The following is a 7,421-nucleotide window of genomic DNA, read 5'->3' as shown; positions in this document are numbered from 1 at the left end:
GAGTGAGAGAGAGAAATGCCCATAAACTAATAAACTAGTATCACCCCACCTCAAGTATTCTTGATTTCTCTCTTGGAAGAAAGATACTTTAACAAATAGTGTTGCAAATTTGTTACTCATAGCTTGCAGACATGATAATGTTTAGTGCAGTGTAAGCAACAGTTCCTCAATAATGTGTCTGAAAGATTGTTTAGTAACCATTTTTTCTAAACTATTGGAGACTGTTTAAGATGTTCTTGGTTCAGAATCTCTCTCTCTCTCTCTCAATAGTATTTTGGATTCATCCAAACTACCAACATCTATTTTAGATTATAGATTAGTTAGCGATTCCATGATCTATAATCTGTTACAGTTATTGACCCTCCTCTGCTCCAGTTTGTAATCTGTTCCAAGTTACTAAATAGATTACAGATTAACTGAGCTAACAACTTACTGAAATTGTCACTGTGAAATATTCTTCATAAGAGTAAAGCTGATGGTCATCATTTCAGTCTTAATGCCAGCAGTAAAATTGCAAAGAGAACAGAACTACACATAAAACCATTGTTGTTGGCACTCCATCGCTTACGACGTCGAGGGTTCCAGTTGATCCGATCAACGGAACAGCCTGCTCGTGAAATTAACGTGCAAGTGGCTGAGCACTCCACAGATACGTGTACCCTTAACGTAGTTCTCGGGGATATTCAGCGTGACACAGAGTGTGACAAGGCTGACCCTTTGAATTACAGGCACAACAGAAACAGGAAGTAAGAGTGAGAGAAAGTTGTGGTGAAAGAGTACAGCAGGGTTCGCCACCATCCCCTGCCAGAGCCTTGTGGAGCTTTAGGGGTTTTCGCTCAATAAGCACTCACAACGCCCTGTCTGGGAATCGAAACCGCGATCCTATGACCGCGAGTCCGCTGTCCTAACCACTGGGCCATTGCGCCTCCACTACACATAAAACCAAACAAGTGCTATATGAGATTTTCTCGAACCTCTCTGCACACAGCTGTTATTCATGTCAATAAGGGTTTCCACTTGTTATTTTGAGTCAGTTCTTATCACTTATGTTAATCATTACACATCTTCAGACTGTTTCAGTTGTAGAAATGTCAATGTTGCAGAAGTGTTTTAATTAATCCCTGCCCTGCGAAATTTATTAATAAATGATTTGTAAGACAAATGACAGTTTTGTTAATTGTTTTCAATTTTAAGTAAGTTTCTTAGAGAAAGAAGAAAAATGTCTTTCCCCAATTTCCTTTTTAAGATTTACTCGGGTACAGAAACTCTTTGTGCATACACACACAATTTTTCAAAATACAGTAAGAAATGCTTTCTGAGGGAGGACTCTAAGAGAATGCTAATAAACTAATATTTAGAGCTTTATTAAGTAGACAACAGAATAAAAAAAATAGATATATATAAATAAATATAAATATTTAAATATACCACAGGAACACTATGCCCTTCTGCAAACTGGTCAACTTAGTAAAAAGTACAATCACAAACTTCATCAGTTATGTGCTACAACGTCTGCTTCCTAACCACATGGTTTCATGTTTAGTCCCGCTGCATGGCACCTTGGGCAAGTGTCTTTTATAGCCCCAGGCCAACCAAAGCTCTGTAAGTGGATTTGGTAGCCTGAAACTGAAAGAAGCCTGTCATATAGCTATGTATGTGTGTCTGTGTTTATCCAACATCACAGCTTGACAACAGTTGTTGGTTTGTTTACATCCCCATGAGTTAACATTTTGGCAAAATAAATACCAGACTTAAAAATAAGGGGTCAGTTTGTTCAATTGTATCCTTCAGTGCAGTGCTCAAGCCTGGCTGCATTCCACTGCCTCAAACAAGTTAAAATGGGAGATTAAATGTACTCCTGATGTGTATGTTTGTTTATGCACTTTTCCATGTAGAACTGCAGTTAAATGTGAAAGACCTGAATTCCTATGCAGTTCTTCTGAAATTTGAAACCTCGTTACTTTAGTGGTGTAAGTATATTTAATTTGGAAAAATTCCAGTCATCAACATTCATTAAATTTTAACAGATGAAACTTGTGCTTATAATTTTTACAAAGTGAACCAGTTTGTAGAAACATTTCACAATTATGCTCATCATAGTTTTAATGTTCACTTTTCCATGCTTGCATGGATCAGATGGACTTTGTCAAAATGTATTTTCTATGGCTGGATATCCTGTTGCCAACCATTTGTTTCCGAGTAAAGTAAAAATTCACCATGGCCCGACATGTTTTTCACAGATCTAGAAACCAACAGAATTGTATGATTATGACACTTGTTCACAACCATCGCACATCAAGATGAGGATGCTCACATCACATACATATTCAATGAACTGCTTTCAGTTTCTGTCATCTAAATCCACTCACAAAGTTTTGGCCAGTGGTGACATTAGGAGAAGAAACATGCCGCAGGTGGCTTACAATGGGAATGAACCTGAAACCACATGGTTAGGACATGAGCTTTTTAATCACGTAGCCATGCACAGGGATGATGAGGTCTGGATCATCTGACGGAACCCATTATGAATGAATGTTCTCAAATTGACGGAAATACAGAGTTACTGCATCAGATTCATGTGCATCTCACAAAGTACTTCGAACTTTACATCACTAATGGAGAAACCCATGTTGAAAATGTTATTAATGTAGTTAAATAAAATGACTGAAAATATCCAGACTTAAAAACCAATCTCTACATATATGTACACACACACACCCACAAATATATATAGTTTATTTCAAACTTTGATACTCAGTTTATCCACAGTGTGTGTGTGTGTGTGTGCATGTTTGTTTGTGCGTGTGTGTGTCCTTATTGTGATATCAGGTGATTGTAAATTAGTGTGACTATCGTACAAGCAGTGTCATTCATTTTCAATATAATACAGAAAACATATCTAGCTATCAGGAAATATTACTTAGCTTGGGAACAGGTAAAGGTTGGTGATAGGAAGGGTATCCAGCTGTAGAAAATCCGCTTCAATAAATTCCATCCACCCAATGCAAGCATAAAGTGATTGTCAAAATTATATGTATTTTTTGCTTTTAATCAGCAGAAGTTACATAGTGACTCAAGGGATGAGAGTTAAGTGCTATGCATGAAAATCTCAGTGATGTTTTGACTGCACAAATCTTGTGTGAGAGTCACAACTTAACATTTGCCTTCCATGCTGGCATGAGTTGGATGGTAAAAACAGGAGCTGGCAAGTAAGACCAACTGCACCAGGCTCTGTTTTGGCATGGTTTCTATGGCTGGATGCCCTTAATGCCAACCACTTTACAGAGTGAACTGAGTGCTTTTTATGTGACCCAGCACCACAAGGGTTGCCAAGTAACTTGCAAAACAAAGACCCCCACCACAGCTGGGAGAGAGTGTGCTATTGAGGGATGAGGCTTTTGTGCTGGTTGAGAGGTTACAGCATAACAGAGGAATAGAGACAGATATCTTATACTTAGAGAAGACATTTGGTGACCCCATATTACGTATCAGCAGACAGTAAATCTCGTAAAGGGAGATAATTCATTATGTCAGCCTGCCAGTATCACTTTGGTGGCTGGGCAACCAAAATAAAATACACCCTTTCATAAATATAACAGTCATAATATATATATATATATATATATATATATATATATATATAGCTCTGCAGAGTACAATAAGCAACAATCAAAACTGTTTATGTCTTGTTATAACTATATCCTGCAGCCATACAAGGTATACTGTTTATACCATTTAAGTATGTTAAGCTGTTGACAATTAGGTGTTATATTGCATATCAATATTTAAGCTGTTTTAAGCTCTTGACAATTATACATTATAGGATGGTGGTAGAGTGACCTACTGGCATGTGTGTGACCTGCTTGACATGTGAGAGAGGTTGGGCTGGCCTTTAGATTTTGCTTTTAGGACTTCAGGATAAATATAGTATTTACAAGGAAGTGCACTATTCAGATTTTACCTTTCTTTCCAATTTCAGCAGTATGTTGAATTCACCTGAACTACCTTGATTTCTAATTTGAATTTTTAGATTAGGGATCTGGCAATGAGGTGCCAGAATGTACCCTCAAGGTGGTATATCTAAGAATGTGAACATGAAAGCAGGAATGCAGAATAATCAAGGAAGTTGCAAGAGTGTGGGAGAGTGACAGATAGTTGTAATCATGAAGGTATTTACATGTATGTAGGGGATGAATGTAGTGATTTTGATTGGGGAAAAATATCCTGTTGGGATGTTTGTTGATAGGGTGTAGCATATAAGATAGGGAGTGGTGGCTGGTAGGACAGAAATGGCAATATATGGTGTACAACAGGTTCTGCTTTCATAACTGAAAGCAACAGAATACTGTAGATAGGAAAGTAATGGCAAGCTGAGTGGTAACAAGACAAGGAGTAGGGTTAAATCTGCAAGTGAGTAGGGGAGAGTGTGAGCTGAATGTAAACAAGAGTGAGGATGGTTGACAGTAAGAATGCTGTGGATATCAATAGTGTATAGCTGAAAGAAGAGATCCACTTGTCTTAATTGGGAAGCAGCAGCAGTTGTAGACCTGGCAGGGACAATGGGTAAGGAATGGGACCAAGCGGTGTGCATACACATTATGCTTTGAAAAACTCAGTTACACTATACTACTGTAGCAGAGTGGGTTTTCTTAAGCACCACATATTGCTACTCATTTCTTTATTATCTCCATGAAACTCAAAATCCTGAGATCAGCCTTCACTACTTCATCTCATATCTTCCTCTTTCACAGGTTCCATCTACTTTAAGCAATCAGCACTTTATACAGTTATCCTCATTCATATGCATCACATACCCAAACTCCTCTTGCACACTACTTCTGATTCCTTTAATGTCCAGCTTTTCTGTCAAAACATTTGCACATCCAATTCATCTTTTTTTTATTTTTATCTTTCTAGTTTTTGCAGAGCCTCTACATTCACCACCCATATCTCACTACTGTGCAGCATTGCAGTTTGAACACAAGCATCATACAGTCTGTCTTTCACTTAGGAATCCTTTTTTTACCAACAGAAGTAATAGCTCTGTACAGCTTTATATAATCAATTGGGGATAAAGTTAATTATACTACCCTTAGTAACTGATTTGTACTTGCTTTATCAACCTCCAAGAGGATGAAACCAAAGTAAACTTTGGCAGGATTCAAATTCAGTATGTTAAATGATGTAATTAACTACAAGACATAATATAAACCACTGTACCAATCCTGATAATTCTCTACCAAAGAGATACATCATCACCATTGTCATCATTTTAACATCCACCTTTCTATGTTTGCATGGATCAGACACAGTTTTTTTTAAAGCAGATTTTTTACAACAGGATGTTTTTCCTGTTGCCAACCCATAACTGTTTCCAGACAAGTTAATATTTTTCCATGACCAGAGATGTTTTCAAAGAATATCAGGAATTACTTCTGCTGACAACAAGGGGCTTCTTTCTTTAATCAAAAGGATAACTTGTATGATGCTTGTAAGGAAGTGTGATGCAACATAGTAGTGAAATGTAGATACCAAATGCAGAGAAATGATGCAAATATGATCCACTGGATGTGTAATATTAGTATGCATGAATGAAGAGGAACAAATGAGATGAGAGAAAAACTAAGTGTAAGAGGAGTTAAATGTGGTGCACGAGAGAGACAGCTGCATTAGTATGAACAAGTAAAACATAAATTGGCAGTAGTTGGTTAAAGAAATACTAGATGCACATTGGAGGAAACAATGTAACTGAGGAAGTTGTAAACAGAAGTGGCGAATTCTGATCTCAGGATACTGAACCTCAAGGAATGCAGCAGGTATCTGACACTGTGTTGGAGAGGACACACCAAACTATGCAAGCATAGAAAAGCAGATACAGAATTGACGATGATGATGATAATGGTGAGTTAGTGGAATCGTTAGTGGATTGGATAAAATACTTTGCAGTTTGTTTCAGTTAATTGTCTTCTGAGCAATCAGGTAAATATAGTGAACCTATCTGTTTCTAGCAGACAGGAGGGTGTCTGGCAAAAAATACCCAAAAGAAAGGAACTAGAAACCACCTTTATATTTTCCCCATGAAAATTCAATGATAAACATAAAGCACAAGTCAAGAAAGTCATCATGGTTCATTCATTGTAAATAGATTTTGAAAGCCTATACCTAAGTCTAGTTAATGATATGAGAATAGATCAGAGATAAATTTCTTTAGAAAGGATACTAGTCTGTCACAAGTAACAACAGCAGATGTAGCAGATAGGTGGCCAAAATACCTTGCGGTGTCTAATCCCCTGTTCTAAGTTCAAATTTCATCAAGGTCAGTTTTACTTTTCATCTTCAGAAGATTGATAAAATAAACAGCAATCAAATAGTGATTGAAATGGCCAACTACACTACTACTACTACAAATCTATGATCTTGTGTCTATGTTAGAAATCAATATTATTCAATATGACCCCCTATTCTTGATGACTAGGTAAACTGCAACATGGTGAAATAAACTATTCTGATCATAGTCTTGTTTGGCTTGGCTTCTACAGCTGAATGTCCTTCCTAATGCCAATAAATGTTATACAGAATAAATAATTGAAATTAGCAATACATGATTAACAGGAGTGCAGTCTGTGATTCATTGGCAACCCTTATATGTACCATAACTCTAAGAAAACACTGTATCATGCCAGCTGTAAATGTTGCCACATTTGCTGCCTACTGTTCCCCAATTCTACACTGCACATCCTCAACATGACTTCTCCCAAACTCTATTCTCACAATCACATACAATCACCAAGTGCAAAATCTTCAATCATTCCAACCTAACAAAACAACATCTGACAGTTTCTTTCTCTGTCATGAAACAATATGCTTCACAGCTAATTCCTGTTTTACCAGACATTTCAATGTTTCTTCATCTACAGTGGCATTCTAAAGAAGCAATGTTCTTAAAAGCCTCTCTTACCTCTGATGTTTCAAAGATGAAAAGACAATCATTAACAAATACTTTTACATCCTGAGTTTCTTTACCTCTTTAGTTACAACCATTATGGGTTCAGTAGTCAAATCTTGAAGTATTAACTAGCATTCACCAGTTGCCTGGCTCTTGAGAACTTTGATAAAAACAAAGTTGTGCAAATTATTTGAGTAAACTGGCACAAGAAGGTCAGAGCTAAGTTGTCGGCCTTTCAGCTCCATCTACTTCTTAGATTAGAAATATCTTGTCAATTTGCTAACCCTGCCATACTTCCCATAACCTCTCTTATTTTGCCTACATTAACATACAGTAATTTAAACTGAACATCAAGTGTTTTGATCTCACTTGGCTAGAAAGGTGAATAAAAGATCTGAGTAAAAATAAAATTTAAGAACTGCATCAGTTATGTACAATATATATTAGTTGTGAAATGGAAATAATTAAACATCAA

This window comes from Octopus bimaculoides, chromosome 3, assembly GCF_001194135.2.
Source record: "Octopus bimaculoides isolate UCB-OBI-ISO-001 chromosome 3, ASM119413v2, whole genome shotgun sequence".
Classification (NCBI taxonomy): domain Eukaryota; kingdom Metazoa; phylum Mollusca; class Cephalopoda; order Octopoda; family Octopodidae; genus Octopus; species Octopus bimaculoides.
This window is presented reverse-complemented; position numbering follows the sequence as displayed.